The sequence below is a fragment of the Anser brachyrhynchus genome (genome assembly GCF_964034855.1).
Source record: "Anser brachyrhynchus genome assembly, chromosome: 2".
Taxonomy (NCBI): domain Eukaryota; kingdom Metazoa; phylum Chordata; class Aves; order Anseriformes; family Anatidae; genus Anser; species Anser brachyrhynchus.
Genome location: NC_137695.1, coordinates 79143633 through 79165198, shown reverse-complemented (window position 1 = coordinate 79165198; position 21566 = coordinate 79143633). Strand labels below are relative to the sequence as shown.

Here is a 21566-nt window from a genome sequence, read left to right as displayed (position 1 = left end):
CTAAGATAAATGGTAATGCAAGATAACATGATTTATGCTTGACATCTATCATACTGGCAGACTTTGGACAGATGTCATTGTCAAAACCACCAGGTAAAACAAAGCAGAACATTTTAATCAGATAAGGATATTTATATTTCATTTAAAGGGATACAACATATAAAGCTCTCTACCACAGATTCTCAGGGAGACAGAGCAACAAAGATTGAGATAAAACACTACTGCAGAGAAATCTCAGAAAAATTTGTCACATGAAGTATTCCATGTGTTAGGACTAAGGGGAAGATAGGTAACAAGATCGGCCACTACCTTTTTCTACAAGATGGAAATCTGGGAGCATCCAGTAGCTCTCCAGATACAGAGTGTAGAGAGAGTCCCTCTCTAGACCTCACCTGGTGTCTGATATCTGCTGGCTGCACTCTCTCTCCCTCTCTCTCTCTCTTATGTACCAGGAACGTAGAATGATCTGAAGCTACTTTAATTTCAAAACAGCAAGTAAATAAAAATATTCCCAAAGATGAAAAATAAAAATTGGAGAAGAAAAAAAAAAAAAAAGTAAACACTAAGAACAAACAATTGCTCACCTCTCATTCTCCTGTCTATCTATTACCCTGTTTGATCATGAATTATCTGGTGTTACAGGGAACTTGGCTTAGGAAATTTCCAGGGACAGAGAAAAGCCGAGATAGCATAAAGATTCCACCACTTTCCACTGACATTCTCCAGGAAATTTTATCATGTTCTGTTCATTGAAGAAAACCTTGAATGATCAAATGAATAAATAAATAAATAAATAATTTTCACCATGTATGACTGATATATAGGCTTTTAATTCCATTTTTTTTCAGCTACTGATTCTTACTATTTTTGAGAAATAAAATTGATTGCAATATATGTTCTTTATTTTATATAATATTCTCTATTTTATACCTTAATTGCACAATGGATATGCAGGTATAAGAACAGTATGAGCTAATTGCTAAATCTTTAAAAAGATTTTGGTTTCTTTTACTGCATTAGGATATCAGGTAGATACACTTCTTTCTGCATGCGTATTTGTCAAATATTTAACAATCAGTGCAATTGCTACTTGCACTTTTTACTTTAGTATTAGTTTTTTTTCCTCCAAAAATCCCTTAATTTCTGATCTGCATTGCTACCTCTTTAATAGTACCTATTTCACAAAGGTATGCAGATTCTTGGGAATTTATTCTATTTATCTTGTGAGTGGTTTTATGATTCCTGAGAAGAAAAACCAAAATCCAACAAATATCTTTGTCTATTTCTGGTTTTGGTTTTGGGAATAAAAACTTGACATTAGATAAGCTAAACAAATTTAGCTATGTTAAAGTTATTTTTTTTTTTTTTCCAAATGGGTGTTTTATTGCTATATAAATCCTCAGAATCATAGAATCATAGAATATCCTGACTTGGAAGGGACCCATAAGGATCATCAAGTCCAACTCCTGGCACCGCACAGGTCTGCCCAAAAGTTTAGACCATGTGACTAAGTGCACAGTCCAATCTCTTCTTAAATTCAGACAGGCTCGGTGCAGTGACTACTTCACTGGGGAGCCTGTTCCAGTGTGCAACCACCCTCTCGGTGAAGAACCTCTTCCTGATGTCTAGCCTAAACTTCCCCTGCCTCAGCTTAACACCATTCCCACGGGTCCCATCACGGGTGATAATGGACAATAGGTCACCTGCCTTTCCACTCCCCCTCACAAAGAAGTCGTAGAGTGCAATGAGGTCCCCCTTCAGCCTCCTCTTCTCCAGGCTGAACAGGCCCAGTGACCTCAGCCGCTCCTCATATGTCTTCCCCTCTAGGCCCTTCACCATCTTCGTCGCCCTCCTCTGGACACTCTCCAACAGTTTAGTGTCCTTTTTGTGCTGTGGTGCCCAGAACTGCACACAGTACTCGAGGTGAGGCCGCACCAGCGCAGAGTAGAGCGGGACAATCACTTCCCTCGACCAACTAGCGATGCTGTGCTTGATGCACCCCATGATACGGTTGGCCCTCCTGGCTGCCAGGGCACACTGCTGGCTCATATTCAACTTGCTGTCAACCACAACCCCCAGATCCCTCTCTGCGGGGCTGCTCTCCAGCGTCTCATCACCCAGTCTGTACGTATAGCCAGGGCTGCCCTGTCCCAGGTGCAGGACCCGGCACTTGCTTTTGTTAAACTTCATGTGGTTGGTGATCGCCCAGCTCTCCGATCTGTCCAGATCTCTCTGCAAGGCCTTTCCACCCTCATCAGAGTCCACAACTCCTCCAAGTTTGGTGTTGTCGGCAAATTTGCTCAAAACATTTTTAGTCCTACATCCAAATCATTTATAAAAACATTGAAGAGGACTGGCCCTAAAATGGAGCCTTGAGGGACCCCACTAGTGACCATCTGCCAGCCAGATGTGGCCCCATTTACCACAACCCTTTGAGCCCTGCCTGTCAGCCAATTGCTCACCCATCGCATGATGTTTTTGTTTAGCTGTATGCTGGACATTTTGTCCAGTAGGATCCTATGGGAAACCATGTCAAAAGCTTTGCTGAAGTCCAAAAAGATCACATCAGCTGGTTTCCCTTGATCGATTAGATGGGTGATCTTATAAAAAAGAAATCAAATTTGTTAGGCAGGATGTACCCGTCATGAAACCAAGTTGGCTGGGACCAATGACTGCATTGTCCCCCAGGTGCGCTTCAATAACTTCAAGGATCATCCTCTCCATAATTTTACCAGGCACTGACGTGAGACTGACAGGCCTGTAATTGCTAGGGTCTTCTTTCTTACCCTTCTTGAAAATTGGCACATTTGCCAGCTTCCAGTCCAATGGGACCTCTCCAGATTCCCAAGATCGTTGAAAAATAATTGAGAGAGGTCCCGCGATGACATCAGCCAGCTCTTTAAGCACCCTGGGATGAATTCCATCCAGACCCATGGACTTGTATGGATCCAGGTGGAGCAGCAAATCCTGCACAAGTTCAAGGTCGGTTGGGAGTTTATCATTCCCACAGTCATGGTCCTCCCGCTCAGGGCACCCAGGGTCCCGAAGCCCATCATCAGTGTTGAAGACAGAGGCGAAGAAGGCATTAAACATCTCTGCTTTGCCTATGTCATTGTCTGTGAGGAGACCTTCCCCATCTAGTAGCGGACCTATGTTTTCTTTGGTTCTCCTTTTTCTGTTAACATATCTAAAAAAACCTTTTTTGTTGTCTCGCACAGACCTGGCCAGCTTCAACTCTAGTTGGGCTTTGGCCACACGAATTTTCTCCCTACAAACACAAACAGCATCCCTGTATTCCTTCCTCGTCGCCTGACCCTCCTTCCAGCAGCCGTACACTTTCTGCCTAAGCTCCAGCAGAAGATCCCTGGTCAGCCAGGCCGGCCTTCTGCCCCGCTTGCCTGACTTCCGATATTTTGGAATCGCCTGATCCTGTGCTTTTAGGAGGCAGTGCTTAAAGATTGACCAGCACTGATTGACGCCAATGCCTTCAAAAGCAGTTTCCCAGGGGACCTTGCTGACTAGTTCCCTGAGCAGCCTGAAGTCTGCTTTCTGCATATCCAGGGCTGAAGTTTTGGTGACAGTTTTCCTTCTGTCACCATAAATTCTAAACTCAACCACTTCATGGTCACTATGACCGAGACAGCCTCCAATTGCCACATCTCCCACAAGACCCTCTCTGTTCTCCAGCAACAGATCTAGGAGGGCAACTTTCCTAGTTGTCTCTCTTAGCACCTGCACCAAGAAGTTATCATCTAGGTGCGTTATGAACCTCCTGGACTTGCTTGTGTCAGCCGTGTGGTGATCCCAGTTGACGTCTGGCAAGATGAAATCCCCCATAAGGACAAGGGGACTTGATCTTGAGGCATCTCTTAGTTCTGCAGAGAATAATTCATCAGCGTTGTCGTCCTGGCCAGGTGGCCTGTAATAGACTCCCACAATGACATCCCCTTTATTTGTTCGTCCTTTAATCCTTACCCAGAGGCTCTGAACTTTGCCATCCCCAACTTGAAGTTCCAGACAGTCCAGCCCATGCTTCACATACATTGCCACCCCGCCACCTCACCTACCCTGCCTGTCCTTCTTGAAGAGCCTGTAACCATCTATTACAACATGTAACCATCTATTGCAACAAATCAAAAATCAAAGCATTATATCCTTTACTTCTTATAATTAAAATATTTTTGATTTTCAGAAGTGTGGAATGCTTAAATGCTTAAAAAATGCTTAAAATGTCACTGTCTGCCAGAGGAATAAGAAGAGTATTGATGCTTGTGAAAAATTGGGATTCCCTTTTTAAAAGACCATTCTCTAGTACTGACCTTTGAAAGTGATCTGTTTTTTCTGACTAAAAAAAAATCAAAATAATAGTGTGTTGATAGTCTACTATGTAAACAGCACATACAGTTTTGAACTCTGGTTGTGCATAACTGCCTTGCAGTTTAACTACACTTTAATATTCTATGCAAAACTCAGAAGAGGATGAACAAACTATCACAAAACTAAAAGTTTTGTATAATGTGTATGCGCAGGCTCATATGCTATGAATCCAGAATTATACATATTTGTTTCTTTCAACTGCTGCTATTTAGTGGGATGGAGGACATCATATATTTATTTTAATAGTTGCCTAAGCGTGAGTTTAAGCAAACTTGGCAGCCTCAGTACACATACACAAATAAGTGGAAACAATACACTTAGAGAAGGAAAACACAACTGAAAAAGAAAGAGGACTGTAATGGTCTTTCACTGAGGCAACAATTCTGTGCAAAATATAGATCTGAACAAGCTTCCTGGGAACAGAGTAGGTCCTGAGGTCTGGGCTTGACAGTTGGTTCTTTTTTCAGCTTTAAGTGATTTTATTTCATTTGGGTCTGGACAGTTTTATAAAAGTCAGGAAGGACCTAATCCGTTTCAGTGCAAGCTCTTCTTCATGGAAGAATGTTTATTTATTTATTGGTACGTTTGCAGTACAAGGTATTTGAATTGGTTTTTTAATCTCTTATAATTTTATTATTGTTTTTCAAAATTTTAAAAAGTTATAATGAATTCCTTCCCTGTAGATTTTCTAACTATATACCAGGTTATGATACAAAATAGTTAACAGGATTAATTTACCTCTCATCAGGATTTGAAAGCAGAAATGGTAGGTACTGCTGCATATAACAGACTAATCTTAGCTTTTGTATCTGCCCGCTAGCTTCATGCAGATGTGAATAACTGATGACCTATTTTAGCAAAAATTTAAAGTTAAAGACCTTCTTTCTTTTCCCAGTCCCCTACTGACGAAATTAAAACAATCTTTCCCTACTACAGCTTGGAGTTCCTCATGCTCTGTTCATCTCTTTGAAGCCTTGCTCTAGGCAGTAGCTGATCCTTTGGTAAGCAAGGTGGTTAAGAAGCATCTGTTATTACAGCTTACTGTCCTGATAAACAAAACACATGGCTTCTTTACTTATCTAAAGGGGGACCTGGGCTTCTTGCAACCTATATATCCTTTTTTCCTCCTCTTTGATGGGGGTTCAATCATCCAGAAAATTTTGCTGAGGAACTGACTTACTGATATACAGGAAGCTGTTAACGGAAGCTGGGAGGCAGCCAACTGGTTGACACACAGCTATGAAAAAAAAAAAAAAAAAAAAAAAAAGTGAAAGCAACATGTAAGTCAAATACCAGAAAAGGGCAGAGAAATTTGTTCTATCAGTGGTGGCTGTTCTTCAAGGAGAACCTGTCATGAATGTTCTTCATCTTCTTGTCATGAACAATCTTCCTCTTGCACATCATTACAGTTAAAGTTTATAATGGTTTTCAGACGTGTCAGTGTCTTAAAAAATGCTTTAGGCTGCTAAATATTCATGCAACTAGAGAACCGAATGATTAATGAAAATGCTTAAGAATAAAAAAAAAGTAGTACTCATTTGTGATATCCTCTATTATTACTGCAGTGGAAAAGGACTTTGGCAAGATCCAAATCCAAACAGAATTAAATTTTCAAATGAGGCTGAGGAAACTTGACATGGTTCTTCGGTTAGTATCTACTCAGAGTTAAAAATATATGCCCAGGAACATTCTGACAATCTTTTTAACAGGATATTGTTTGCATTAGAAAATTGAAACTAAATTTTACTTTTTCTTCCTGTTCTATTAATAAAAGGCAATAGCACTGACATATGACAAGATGGGAAGCAGTGGAACTCAGCAGGTGTAATTTTCACTAGGTAAACGGTCTCATTAAGAAGGAATTCACCTCCAGCAATGAGGCATTTGAAACTGTGTTAGCTACGGAGCTGTGTAAAACTGTGACTACTGAAATGCAGGGTTTGAACATTTTGCTGGATCCTGGGCCACTAGGTTTATGCTCAAGTGGTAGAACCTGTGTTCATGCCTTGAATCCTTGTTAGGGTAAGGTCTAGATGTAGCTCAGATGCCTCTACTCTCTCTTTATTGATCGGGTCCCCAACAGTAATGTGGAGGCACATGCCAGTAGGAAGCTATCCACAGAGGAAGATATCCACAAAACAAGGACGCTAGAGTCTGTATGTGAGAAATATCTCAATATTTTTTTTTTCAGACAGGGTCTTCTGTGAAGCTATTTTATTCGCAATTGCAATGGCGGGCATTCTGCAAGCATGAGCGCACAGTAAAAGTTTATCATAACCTTATATTCCCTATTACCCAACACCTGATTTCTCCCGTTTCCTCATTGGCTGAGTACTACAGGTTCAAAACCTACTGAATGCCCTTCTATACCATATATGTACAATTTTATTTGACCAACTGTTAATTTCTCCTTTTCCTTTTTTTTTTTTTTTTCCTTCTTCTCTCATGACTAGAGGGCCCATGATTTTTGTTTTTACTGATTTCATACAGCTCATCCTGTTTTTCTTAGCTATCCTCTTTATTTTGGGACAGTGGTACCTTCCCCTTATCTGCTTAACATACTCCCCACTGCTCTGCTACTGTAATGCCTGCACAATCTCTTTTGAATATGCAATGTTAGTGGATTTTCCACTGCAAAAACACCTTCTATTGCAAAAACACAACTTTGTTTCTCACTTGTACAACAACTAAAGGATGCTACTGCTCACCTTTCTGATCTGAATTAGAAATCTAATATAAGCAAGCAGGAGAGCTCTAAATCTTATTGTCAAGACTGCCCAGTCCTTGCAGCTTGAACAATAGCACACAGTAAAAATCCTCTCTAGTCTTTCTCCTAACTCAGCTGTACTACTTACATAAACAGTGTACAGTTACCTATAATTCCCCAAAATACTGAATTTGGAGGTAGAACTGTGACTTACAACTTGGAGGTAGTTAATGGCTGCTATTTTCTGATTACTTAAGTCTGGAGAGGCAGAATCCCCAAATGCATTCTCTACCCTACTAGTCCAGATTGCTATCCCAAATATAACAATGAAGAGCAAAGCAGTCACATGAAACCAGCTCAGCTGGTTGTGTTCTCACCTGCTTATTCCAAATATATAGAAGTGCAGATACAGTGAGGCACAGCACACTTGGGATTACAATAAAATGGTGTTAGATTGCAAGCAAAATAGTAGGAAAGATGGGAAAGTGAGAAAGATGGCTTTTTCATTGTTTTTTTTTTTTTCTTTTTCTTTTTTTTTTTTTTTTAAGTGCTAGGTCTATATTTGTTTCCACACTTACAAAATTATTTGAGTACATTTTTTTGTTGTTGTTGTTGGTTGGTTTTATTTTTAAACCAAGAAGTGCTATCAGTACAGGTAGCAGAGTGGATGCTGCTATATTACCATAACAGTTCTACCACAATAATCAAATATGAATAAGGTATACCAGTAGAAATGTTTTTATGCCAGTTCACCTACAGCCACTCTAGAACTTGTACCTTTTTTAACCTTGCAAAGTTCAAGATGACATAGTTAAAGTAGTGCAAACATCACATGTAAACAAACCTCTTAAAGTCTGTAGGTGAAATTATGACTCACCAACTTCAGTTTGACCAAGTATTCACCCAGCTGTGCTGTTTTCCCATTCATCAGGTAGGATTAACAGTGTTTACTTACCTCATATCAGTGCAGGGAAGATTAATTATTGTCTGTATGTTTTCAATCATTTGAGGATGAAAAGTGCTACTAAACTACTAACCACCCACCACAAAGGAAGCTGTAATGACCTACAGAACAAGGTAATGCTTAGCTGTGTAATATTTTTGACTGGAACTGGCTGTTTACAGGTATTAATCCCTTCCTAAAATCTAGAAAATTAATACTTTTCAAGGTTTCGGGGATTTTTAGGTCTGAGCAAAAAACTGCAATGCTGCAAGGCACAGTGGGCAAAAAAAAAAAAAAATACTTGTAAAGTATTTAATTTTGTTTCTTCCAAGACAACAGTAATTTTGTGAGAAGAGAAATTGCATTCACTTGTTCTCTCCCAGAGAAACTCCAAGGGCTGCCCCATGTTATATGCTTGTTACTGCACATTGGGCAGGACTTGTTTTTCTCACTGAGAAGCAGTAAGTACTCCTCCTGTGACTTAAAGCAATGATTATTAAGACCACAACTAAAGATGTTGAAAAATTTGGTCCCCTATGTTGGTATTGGGCAAATTTTTATTTTTATCACTCTGCAGTGGACATACCTTTATTTTTGATTTATCAGGATTTGCCTGTCATGTATATATTTACAAATATCTTTACATGACAATGTGATTTACACATCTCTGCCAACAAATAAATTAGAAATCATACTTATTGTACTGTAAATCATCTGCTTTATTATCCCACGTTTTTTATGACAAACAACAAGTTTAAGAAAAAAGTTGAATATGCTCCTCCAGATCTGGCCTTGAAAATGCCCTCAATGCTAATGACCTCAAATGCCCTTAATGCTAATAATCAGCAAATTAGTGTCATAAGAAAAGCAAAGGGTTTATGATTCTATCTCTTTCCGAATTTTCTTCTTCCTTTATTCTCGAAAATTAAAGGAAAAAGCAAGGGTGGCAGGACGTGAGTTTTCCCACAAAACTACTGAAGTCTTGATCACCAAAGCACCTGTTTCATAAAGGAAAAAAAAAATGTTCCTGAAGAATAGACTACAGAAGGAAGAGCTGTGTGCCATTTGAATCTGACTTTGTTCTGCTACTGGGCAGACTTATGCTGATACTTAAAGTTTACTGTTAATTATTTAAAATATACTTTGACTTCAAGAAGATTCTATTGCTACTCGAATACTGCTCCATTTGAAAGGAAAAACAATGTTTCAATTTATTGTTGTTACTTTATCACCTTACTAAACATTTGGGAAATGCACAGATATTTTTCTCCACATTCTTTTAATAACCATGGTATGCAGCATTAATTTCCCTCCAGTCTTCATTTAAAAGTGCTTTTAGTAGTTAAGCTCTGCCATAATTACTTTGCCTAGGGATTTTTTTTTGCTATTTTTTGTGTGCACACAATTTCTATTAGTACCAAATAATAAGCATTGCTTGACAAAAAAAAAAAAAAAAAAAACCACGAAATTATCATCTTCATTTTTCACAGAAATTATTTCAGCAAAGTATTTGATATTTTTATAGAGATAAAGTTATATTTATGTTAAGGATAAATTGACACTAGAAGATTTAGGATTTTTTTTTCTTCCTGTTTCTTCCCATATTGAGTACATAAAGCCTATTAAGAATGGAAATGGACACAAAATCAATTAGGTTGAATTGACAATGGCTTTTATTGGCATCAGTTGAGGTATTGAATTGTGTCTGTAGTTGAACATATAACAAAACCTGTAACATTCATAGTTTTGTCATGATCTCATAGAAGCAAGACTATAATCTTAGTGAAATTTGACTTTGAATTCTGAGGCAAAATTCAACTAAGACAGGCCTGATTTTCACCACACTTTTCTGGAAGCCAACAAGTGAGAAGGATGCACTCTGGTCACAAGTTGCCACACAAAAGTGAAAATTTGAAACCTACAAAAAAGGCTTCTAGAAACTGACAAAATATCCAAAATATATTTGATATCTTCATAGACAGATATAACTGTAAAGAGCACATGTTACTTTAGAAAGAACCTCCTCTACTGGTCTTCTGAATGCACTGTTAGAAATTTTAAAATAAATGCATTGAAAGGCATTAAGAATTTCAGATGTTTCTAACAGTTGTTCCCTCATATTACTACACAGTTATATATAAATATATATATTAATCTGAAATCAAAATGGATTGTAAGATATTAAGATCTTACCTGAAATACCTTTTATATATAGAGAGAGTATATAGTATATTTCATAAAACAGACATTGTATTTTACACTGAATCCAGTATGGGAACAATCTATAGGTCAGGTACAAGATAATTTTTATTTTTTTCCCCCTTCGGGCATCATAAAAAAGTACTGTTTTCTTGTTTGTTTGTTTGTTTTTTCCTTAAAGATCTTACTATGCCCGTTTACACAAATGGAAACAATAATATACTTTTGAATATGTATGTCTTACAATTTTATATTGACATGCATGTATCTGACTGGACCTACGTGCAGATATATTCTGGATATATCCCAAATCTTCCTTCTTACAGTTTTCTACCTTTTTACTGTTTATTTTATTTTTTTAAAAAGAAAAAGGTTTCATGGAAGTTATGTATTAGAGAAATATTTTACTCTAATATATAGGTTAGTTTGAAATCTAATTATTTTGGTAAATGGCTTTTTTGACAAAAAAATAAAAATAAAAATCTTTAGAGAGCAAAAAACACTGGTGTGGTTTACTCTTTTTGTCACAGAGAAATTAAAATGAAATTGTAAGAAAAGTACATTATTAAACTACAATTGTTTATAAATGTGGACATCAAGCCTAGATTGCAGGATAAGTTATTTATTTTCCTTTTCTGATTTAAAAAGTTTTGATAAATAAGCCACACAGATTTATTATAAAGCTCCAAAGATTTGGTTACGGCGCACTGTTGTTGGGGGTTTTGATTTATCTTAAAAATGTACAGAACTTAGTATACTAATCTTATATTTCTCTAAAAGTAATTTGAACATCAGTGTGTTTTTTATTCAGAGCAAAAGCTGAACATTTGTCTCAAACTTGTTTCATTATGCCAGAGTGGCTTAAGGTATGAAATTGTACCTTAGTGTCATTCTACATTTTCTGTGTTTTTCTGAGGCTTTTATTGCTATTCTGTTTGAAATGGTTGTATAAGCGTTCTATATGATGCCATGTTTTTTTAATAATTACATGTACAAAAAAATAAACAAGCAAAGAACAACAGAAACAACAACATACATCATTTTGCTGTTTAAAATTATAAGATAATAAAATATAAATTGGGCTAGAAAGGGAGATGTTGTTAAAATTAAAAATTAGTCCTTAAACCCTATCTTATTTTCTATTACTAGTTAGCTGTTCACTCTAATATGCTATAGTTTATGAAAATGTAATATTATTAAATAAAAGCCTGAATTAATTTTGTTCATTTATGCAGAGAAAGAACATAAGTATTCCTTAAAAATACAGGTGTCAGCTTTTATGTTGCTGAAGTTTTGACCAAAGTAAGAATGAACAAAAATAAGGTATTTCAGATAGGCATGGCAGAAAAAAATTCTAATATGAGTTGGTTCTCTATCAAAGAAAGTGAATCCAGTGTTCCACTGTCTTGTTCCTCTCTCCACTCAGAATGTACTTACAACTGCATGACTTTTGTCTTCCCATAAGGGTAAAACAAACCAGTGGAAAATATCTAAACCAACAGATCTATAACTGTTTGTACAATCCAAGAATTTGTCTCTATGAGGCATTCCGGAACAAAAAATTTCAGTGTATGCATAACCTTGAGGTGTTGTGTTTATTCATATCCACCATAAGATTATAAAAGCATGCTTTCACTCTTTGTTTTTACCACAATTTGTTTATATATACTATATAGATTTTATTCTGAAATATGCAGTTTGATTTCTTTCTGTCTTCTCTACACGTTAAGCTCTGTTTTTGAAAATTATATGTATATATATTTATAAAGGAAATTTGGCAAACAAAACACCTTTCAAGAAAGGATTTAAAGGGGGGAAAAAAAAAAAAAGAAAGGGTTCAAATTATTTTCCAGTTCATTTGTTCATTTTGTGGAACTAAAAATTTTACTTTTTCAAGTTAAAAGATGCTGAAAGAAGCTGTGGGTGAAATTGATAATATGGCTTGTACTGAATCATTAAAAACAAACAAGCAACAACATCAACTACAGTGACAAAATCAAAAAACACATCTTTGAACCTGAGCCTTGCTTCCTAACAATAGAATTTTTTTTTTTTCTCTGTTCATATTCTTGTCTGCTTATGTTCCTGATACTTACACAAATATCCTACATTTTTACTCGGAACCCACAAAAAAAAAAAAAAAAAATCAGTTCTTAACTTTAACAAAAACAAAAAAACAACAACAACAAAAAGTAAATATTTACACCATCCAGGTGGTAACAATTTCACATGTATTTCAAGAGACAAGCAACACAAATTCTAACATCTTCTAATTAACTGAATAAGTTTAGTAATAACCATACAAATTTTTTTTTCTTCTTTTTTTTTCTCTCACAGGTGAAGTTATGTGGTAGCTATTCCTTTTCTTTTTTTTTTTAATATTATTTTTAAATCAATGTTTGAAAGTCATGAATAATAATAACATGAGAAATATTATACAGAGGATGAGATAATGCCTAATGTTATCCAAGATAATTATGTCAAAAGAGCTCTAAAATTATTATCAACATGTGACATATTCAGAAACCATCAATAGTGAATGACCGAGTATTTACATTCTATAGACTTCATTTGTTCACATATGTTAATAATTTGTTTCTTTGCCCCATAGCCATTGGCTGCTTATTTGAAAACCGAAGTAAGAGAAAAGCAAGATTTGTGTCAAATAGATCCTTTTCAAAGCATTCAAATAGATCCTTTTCAAAGCGTCATCTTTGTGGATGAAAAAAAAATAAAGACGAGCACAAGCAAGTGTATTTCCATTACCCAAGCATCTTTACAGCTGAACTGGATATTCACTAAGGCTTCATGTCTGGAAGAAGACCTGTTTACCCCTTAACATTATGCGAAAGGACCTTGTGACTTCGCGTTTCCACTTCTGTTTGTTTTGTTATTTTGTTGCTGTTGCTACATAATGTTCATTCTTATTAAATATCCAAAGTTTTATTTTTGAAAGACTAAAACATAGAAGAAAGAAATCCCCTTAACATGGCTGATTACTTATCTAAAAAAAATAAAATAAAATATGGGCAAGCAGGAAAAGAAGTGTAAATAATTAAGTGGTTTTCAAAGTGGTAAATTAAACTTTGCATATGAGGTTAACATATAACCTTGAAATATGAATATAAAGGGCACGTGTATCAGAAACCTTCCTTTACAATGCTTTTCAGAGGACGTGAAAAATTATTTAGTACAATCAGGGATTATGCACAGAAAAGGGAATGGGATGTGCCCTATAGACATGTGGAGATGGACTTTGCTTTCTACAAACCCTTAAATCTTCTCACCAATCTCTTGATGTTTTTTGCAACAGGCAAAACTTTGGCTGCAGTTTTGAGCTTGTTGCCAACTTTCTGAACACACTGGATATACCAGATGTAGGCTGGGCAAATGGTGGAACTAAGCTGTGAGTTTTATGAAGCTAGTCCCTAAATTAAGACCTCTGCTATAGCAAAGCATGAAGATGAAAACAGCTGAATCATGAGAGGTCCAGACCTGAAAGTGTCTAGCTGATTTCCTTCATCTGATTGAAAACTGTACTTGGACCTTGAAAAACAGAGTAGCAATGACCCGTGCAGCCCTTCAGGTTCCTGCGTAGCAGTCAAAGCCCACATTTGAGAGGCAGGGTAACATTATCTCTGTGACAGACCTCCTGCCAACCTGTGCCATGTGCTGTGCTCCTCCTCCCCCCCTGCCCCTTTCTCTTGCAATTCTTAGCAAAAAATAGAAATTACATGGGCAAATGACTTAAATGACTTCAGGGATGTAACTATTAAAATGGCTAACGTTGGACATTATTAAGATTGGAAGCGACCCTCAGAGATAACTAGAACTTGGAAACTCCTGGTTATAGGTGAAATGGAAAATGCTTATGCCCTCATTTTTCATTTTCTTGCTGTCACTCTCTAATGTTCTCCAGAGAGCCATGACAAAGGAGGTTCCTTTCAGCTACATGGGATTTCAAAAAGTTAATAGAGGGAAACTCGAGAAAGAAAAAAAGTGTTTATTTTTAAGAGAAAAATGAAGTATTTTAGCACCAAACCTAAATTAACTATAGTCTTCCTTCTGTGCAATTATTAAAACTACCACCAACAAACACAAAAACCTTTTGTCATGCCCAGCTGAGGATAACTTTCAAACCTTTTTAAAGCTGTTAGGCTGGCTTCACAGAAAAGTGCATGGCATGCACTGCATAGTCCTGGGCTAATCAAAATAATTTCATTAAAAAAATTGCTGCATAGGTGTTTTTTTCCACTAGAATACACACAGCATTTTATCTCTTACTTTTTCCCTTTGGACTTTAAGGCTTACAAATGGAGTTTCATGCTTCATGAAACAACGACTTGCAGGCTGCTTAGGCAACCACAACGGGGCAGAAAGATGCCAGTCTGGGCTGGAATCTGAAATCCCAGGCAAAGCCACATCAGGCTTGCAAGCCTGTGCTTATGATATCTCCAGTGACCATTCCACAGGGGTGAGGACTAGCAGTTTTATGATTTCTTTGTGAGTTTTTTTTTATACTTGTTCCACTGGCCACTGACTGTATATTTCGCAGGCCCACCTCCTGGAGTCATGCTTCTATAGAAAAAGATTTGCTCCTTCACACTCCTAGGTTTTGTGGTTGTGAAGCAATCTTAACACTCTACAACTGGTCCAAAGAAAGAGAGAGAAGAATGTCAAACAAGTCTCAATCCTTTTCAGGTATCCTATTATTTTTAGACAAACTTGTTATTTCTTGTATTTGGCAAAACTGTACTCATCCTGGATGCAGTTATCCCTAGTGACCAAAACTTAGCCCAGAGGTGACTCCCTTTGAGAGGATAACAAAGAGGGCTCCTAAGAATAACACGAATGAAAAAAAAATTATTTCTGCCCCACCAAGCAGACCACTGCAGACCCTGAGGGCAGTGCACAATTGCTATGTTGACTCACTGAAAAGCAAGAGAATTCATATCGTCTTGAGGGAATGAACCTCTAGCCTCTCAACACACACAAGACATGCTCACCCCTTTCTTATTCATTCCAGTTCACTGCCTCATTTTTTACTGGAATGAATACTGAGTAGCAAATTGATTTGCATGTTTTATTTTGCTCTTAAAAAAAAAAAAAGGAAAAGAAAAAGAAAAAAAAAAGCTGAACTCAATCAAATAGAGGAAAGAAAACCAACTCCCTCTCACCACAACAAAAAGTCTTGAATCAAAATTATCCTTAAAATATGCAGCTGTGTTCTATAGTCAAACACAGCCAGTGCTACTGAATTGCTTGATACGGCTTTACATTAGATCGACACTATTGAGACAGTTGAACCCTTGCACTTCTAAGCTCATGAGGGACCACCCGGGAGCACAGCTAACAGGATAAATCAGAAATTACTTCAAGACCAGGAGTAATTAAATTCACAGTGCTGGATAATGTGAGAGAAAGAACTGAGCAATTATGCAGCCAGAGGAAAAATAATTGCTCACACAGATGCAGAGTACAGCAAAGAATTAACCTGAAGATATACAAAAAAGATTAAGTTCATACAGAATATACAGATACAAGGTTGATGTAACACAGAGTCATTGTGTGCATTGCTTTGAGGGATTCTGTACGAACTATATAGTGTGGATTACACGTTTTACAAAAATCTGTCAGTGAGTTCTTGGCAGTGTTAGTTCTCAGCCAAGCACTGAATGCCGGGAATCTCTGGGAGCAATTCGTAACGCAGCAGAGCTGAGGACACACCATGGATTGAACAGGCACTGCTCAGGCTGTTCTCCGTGGTATTCCTCCTGGCTGCTCCCAGTCAGCACCACCATAACTATGTAACCATTCTCTCTTATAAGGGTGGTTATTTTCTTTACAGTGACAGTAATGTGACAGGAATCAGATTAAACTGCTCTTTCTCATAGTGACACCTCATGTCTGTCTTCCTGCAGGAGTTGTTCCTGCCCTTAGGGGTCCCACACTGCTAGATTAATGATTGAAATTGCTCTCTCTGCAAAGGTCTCAGGTAACCCTTTGTGTCAATATTATTTCCCTTCCTTCTTACTCTACTTACTTCTACTTACTTGCACAGAAGAACCTAACCATAATCACCACATTTGGGCACTCCAGTGGTGCTAAAATTTAATACTTTCCATTTTGAAAATAAATAAATGAATCAAACCACAATCACAGTCCCCCTGCTTAAATATGACATTTTGTGTATAGCAGTGCAGGGATATTAGAAAGATTGCAATCTAATTCTTTTCTGAGAAGACACAAATTCTTTCCTATGTCCAACACCAAAACCCAATTAATCAGGCCTTTGCAAACTACAGTGCAAATTTTGTTTTAAACATGACTGATTTTCTGTTTTACTTCAATGCTAGAGATTTCTGGAGATACCAGTAGGAGTCTGCAACAAACATCAAAACACACATATCTACTTGTTTGGAATCCCACAGCCTGGCTTAATTCCCATTGAGTCACTGGAAATATTCTGGTTGACTTAAATAGCTTTTTGATCCACACCAGTCTCCTCTAGGGCAGCCAAATTCTGTTGAATAACTAACCCCCTCAGAGTTTTCACTGCATGCGTCTATTTCCTTGATTCATGGATTTTTATTTATTTATTTATTATTTTTTTTTCTGCCAACACCATTCATTTTTGAAACAGTACTAAGAACTATTTTGTTAATCATAAATGATAATTTTAAACTCTCTCTGTAGATGCCCATCTCTAAAGACAAGTAGATTTTGATTAAAATGAGACACTGTTTCCAAGATCAGACACTACATGTTCACAAATCCCACAGTATCTTCTAGTTAACATTATTTTTCCTAATATTTTTGTTTACATTTTATGCCTCTTTTAGCTATTGACTTTACTTACATATTCTTCTCAAACCTAACAAACCATTAGATTAAGAATAATGACCATCTGCCCATCACTTCCTATTGCAAATACAGTACAAATTGACCCAAACCAGTCTGTACATTGTGTTATGTATGTGAAATGAAAATTTACTTTATAAAATGTGGACCTTTTATATTCTAAGGAAGGAATCTATTATTGACATTTGGTTGCTACAAAGCATTACAGTCAAGAAATAGAAAGACAAGAAAATTAGTTCCTGTACCAAACACTGATCAAACTTTGAGCTTAGTTTAACCTTTCTCCAAGAAGAAATGTGCCACGTTTCAAGGCACTTCAGAGTCTCTCATGATATGGCAAGCAACAGATAATTTTATTCCATCAAATGTTAGCAAAAGAAGTGGTTCTAAAATATTATCATTAATGTTGTAATCCCTAAACCAGTCCTTCACTTTTCAAATATTACAATAATCATATTCAATTATGTTAATATTTTAACATTAAAATTTTTATCTATTCATGATTACCTCCCCTTTTAACAGCAAATTTTATAAGTCTATTACAATCTTTCTCTTCCTGAGGTCTTTGACACCAGAATCCTCTAAATAACAAGATTAATACATTTTAATTAAAAACCTTCAGAAAATTACAGCATCCTATAATTGTTGATTATCTGCTCGGTCTAGGCCAAGGTGATGTCACACGTGTCTTATTGGATAATATTGCTGTTTTTCATGCAGAATATTGCATCTCCTCCAAGGCTGGACCTTTCATATAATGAAAACACGAACTGTTACTAGTTAAATTATAAGTTTGCTATTTTTTCATTTTGTAATTTCTCTGAGAAATGGTATTTTACTGCAAGGAAGTAGATTCATTTATTTGTTAAACACATTTTCCTCCAATGCAATCATGGTTAACACATTTGTTATGATTCTAAAGCAAATATTAAAAGTTTAAGATTTTGCTTTGAGATCATAATGGAAACAGCTTTTGAAATAGTGGAATTCTTTTTGAATGAAAATGCTGGTTTCTGATATCTTTTGCTAATGTTAATCCCATTTAGACAGTTCAAGGAAAGTTTAGTATTATATGACAAGTATATGTTTGGAACTTCCAACAAAATGTGTTACATGATGGCAGGCAAACTTGATTCTTAAGAAACAGTCTTTAGGATAGTTTCTTGGGCAGGAAATGGCATGATAGTATTATCTCTGGTTATCACTGATATTAGTATTATTCCTCACAAGTGGAGCAGAGGGGCAGGTACTGATCTCAGGTGACAGCAACAGGACCTGAGGGAATGGAGGGTATGGAGTTGTGACAGTGGAGAGAGTCAGGCTGGGTTCTAGAAAAAGATTATTCACCCAGAGGGTGGTTGGGCACTGGAACAGGCTCCCCAGGGCAGTGGTCATGGCATGGAACCTGTTGGAGTTCAAGAATCATTTGGACAATGCTCTCATGCTCTGATTTTTGGGTGGTCCTGTGTGGAGCCAGCAGTTGGACACAACGATCCTTGTAGTCCCGTCCAAGTAGGGATTCTATAATTCTATTACCATAACTGTACTGCAGTTGAAACTGCACGGCTGTATTCACAGAACAATTGCAAGTGGGAAGGGAGGGGTTTTCCACTGTCCTGCAAGTATTCAGATGAACTATCAAGTTTCAGATACACAACAAGCAGCAGTTCCCACCTAATGGACTCTCTAGCAGGTCCAGACACTCAGCCACATCCAGCCTACTGGTGTAAATGCAAATTTATAATATGCAGTGAAGTTTTCCATGTAGAAAACTTGTTTATGAAATTTTACACTTCTCTATTCAGACCATTTGAAATGAACATTTCATTCTGAAATACTATTTTTGGAATGTAAGAGAATACTTTTCCATTGCAAATAAAAAAAATCCGTTTAATTTGTATTGTTAAATTTTGGATTTACACTTTACCTTCTCTGTATTCATTTGATTGGGAAAAAAAAAAGGTGGGGGGGGGGATGCAGAGAGGAACAATAACAGAGGGTGAAAATACATACAACATTTATTTGTTTGTCTGTTTAAAACTGTTTTCCAGGTTTCCTTAGTTGGATACCAGTAAGAATGGAAAGGAACTTTTCATTTTTTTTTCCATTTGCCTTGCTCCCTTCCATACTCTTAGTTGATGGCAGCTGACTTTTCCGAAAGACTTAAAACAGGAGGATGATATCCACAGTATGAATAGTCATAATGTAGTCTGGAATCCCTTATGACAACATTTTAAAGAGGAAAAGATTGGGAAACATGGCAGTACACAGTGCTCCTTGCCATTCCTGGGCAGAATGTCTGCCTGAAAACTAAAGCATGTGTGGCAAATAACAGCTGTTAGAATTTGTCATAAGCCTCTTTGAAGTAATATATAGTCAAACATATGTCTATGGTATGCTACTAAATTATACTTACGTATACTAAGTTATTTAAAAAAATAACATTATTATGAAAACACAAGGCAGCCACAGGTAAAAGTAGTGTTGCATTATTTTGTACATACAAGAATAGAATGGACACTTTATGAAAATTTGTTCCACCAAGTGAGAAAGCTTAAACTCAGGTCCTGCTGCCGCCTCACAATTGTAAAAAGTGTGATGTTATATGTCAGATTTTATTTGTGTAGGATATAAAATTTTAGTCAAGAATAAGGCAAGGCAAATAACAGGCTAGTTATAGAGTTGTGTAATGTTTTTCCACACATAAAATTGTTGCTTATTTGCATACGTGTTGTGTACACCAGAGCACAGTTGCTTCTGACAAATATCAAATGTGTGTCTCAGTATGCCAAAGTATGATGAGCCATACTTTCAGATTAAAATTTGTAATAACAAACAATTGCAACCTGTGGTACACAGATCGATGCATCACAGCTGAGCTACCTCCTGCACCTACCAGCGAATATGTATCAGTCCTCTGTGCTCTTCTTGAACACAGAAGAGAAAGCCAAAATTCTGTAGTCCATTAGCAATACAAATTCAATATATTTCTCCTAATTACTTTTTAATCTCCATCTCATGTATGTGTGGCAGCTGCAGAAGGAAAAAGAGTTCTATTCCTTATCCTGCCACTGTCCTGCCTATTTGACCTTAGTCATAGTGCAATTTCTCTGTTGCTTAATTGATTCTTCTGCATCATATGCATAATTAAAACTATTTGCCTTTTAGGTCTTAGGTGGACCTGTGTTTACCTTTTGCACTCTGGAAGAAAGTTTCTAAAAAATAAGTGAAATTGTGGTTTAACTCAGCAGACAGCTAAGCACCACACAGCTATTTGCTCACTCCCTCGCCATGCAGTGGCGTGCAGGAGAGAATCAGAAAACAAACCAAAAAAAAAAAAAGTAAAAAACTCATGGGTACAGATGAAGAGAGTTTAATAGGACAGAAAAGGAAGGGAAAATAATAATAGTAATAATAATGATAAGAGAATATACAAAACAAGTGATGCACAATGCAACTGCTCACCATCCACCAAACGATGCCCATCATATCCCCAGGCAGCGGCCTCCCCTCCCCAGCCAACCCTCCCAGTTTTATTGCTGAGCTTGACGCCAGGTAGTCTAGGACATCTCTTTGGCCAGTTTGGGTCACCTGTCCTGGTTCAGTCCCCTCCCAGCTTCTTGCGCACACCCAGGCTACTCACTGGCAGGGCATTGCAAGAAGCTGAAAAGTCCTTGTCTCTGTGTAAGCACTTCCATGCAACAACTAAAACATCTGTGTGTTAAAAACATTATTCTCATCCTAAATCCAAAGCACAGCACCATACCAGATACTAGGAAGAAAATTAACTCTATCCCAGCTGAAACCAGGACAATATCCACCCCTTATTCCATACCATTTATGTCATGCTCAGGTCCCACACTTTCCAGTACATCACAATTAATCACCACCTTTCCTGCCCTTTGATATATATAAACAGATATCATTCCTTTAGTCTATTGGCCATCCCTCTAAAATGTCTGTTGAGTTTGTTTAGTCCATGACTTTGGGCTCCATCTGTCATAACAGTCCTTCAGGACAGGAGAGATGGTGTGTGGTATTGAATTGTTGTGTGCTGTGGCCAGCCCTGGTTCCATCACTGCTGCATTTTGTTTGGTTCCATAAAAAATCATTCATCATTAAGCTGTGTGATTCTTACTGTAATACCATTGATATGGTGTATAGTAACCACAGGAGTGATGACATACAATATTAGATAGAAATTAACATCACACAGTTCAAATCATTGGTTATTCTCACCCTGCATCAAATCCCCTTGAGGTACACATCAGATTTCCCCATCCTTCTGCATTGTCTACAAAATGCACCCATGTCCTTGAGCAAAAGCAGTCCCATGGATGGGTTTGCCTTTGCCTGAGGCAGGAATATCCCAGCCTGTCTTCCCCATGTGTGCACTACAGGGACGTTAGACCCTTCTGCAGTATGTAACAGTTTTGACTAGGCAGGGCCAGTTCGCTTGGCAGATCCTCTAAGGCTGGT

At 37.1% G+C, this 21566-nt stretch overlaps 1 long non-coding RNA gene across 4 annotated transcripts in view; it reads left to right on the top strand.

The window, feature by feature from the left end:
- The window catches only part of LOC308190460, a 34085-nt gene extending 17829 nt beyond the window's left edge, over positions 1 to 16256 (top strand). For all 4 annotated transcript variants that reach the window (XR_013947212.1, XR_013947213.1, XR_013947214.1 and 1 more), the window contains one exon: positions 12838 to 16256. This is a non-coding gene — a long non-coding RNA (uncharacterized lncRNA). The remainder of the gene's footprint in view (positions 1 to 12837) is intronic.
- Positions 16257 to 21566: the final 5310 nt, after the last annotated feature.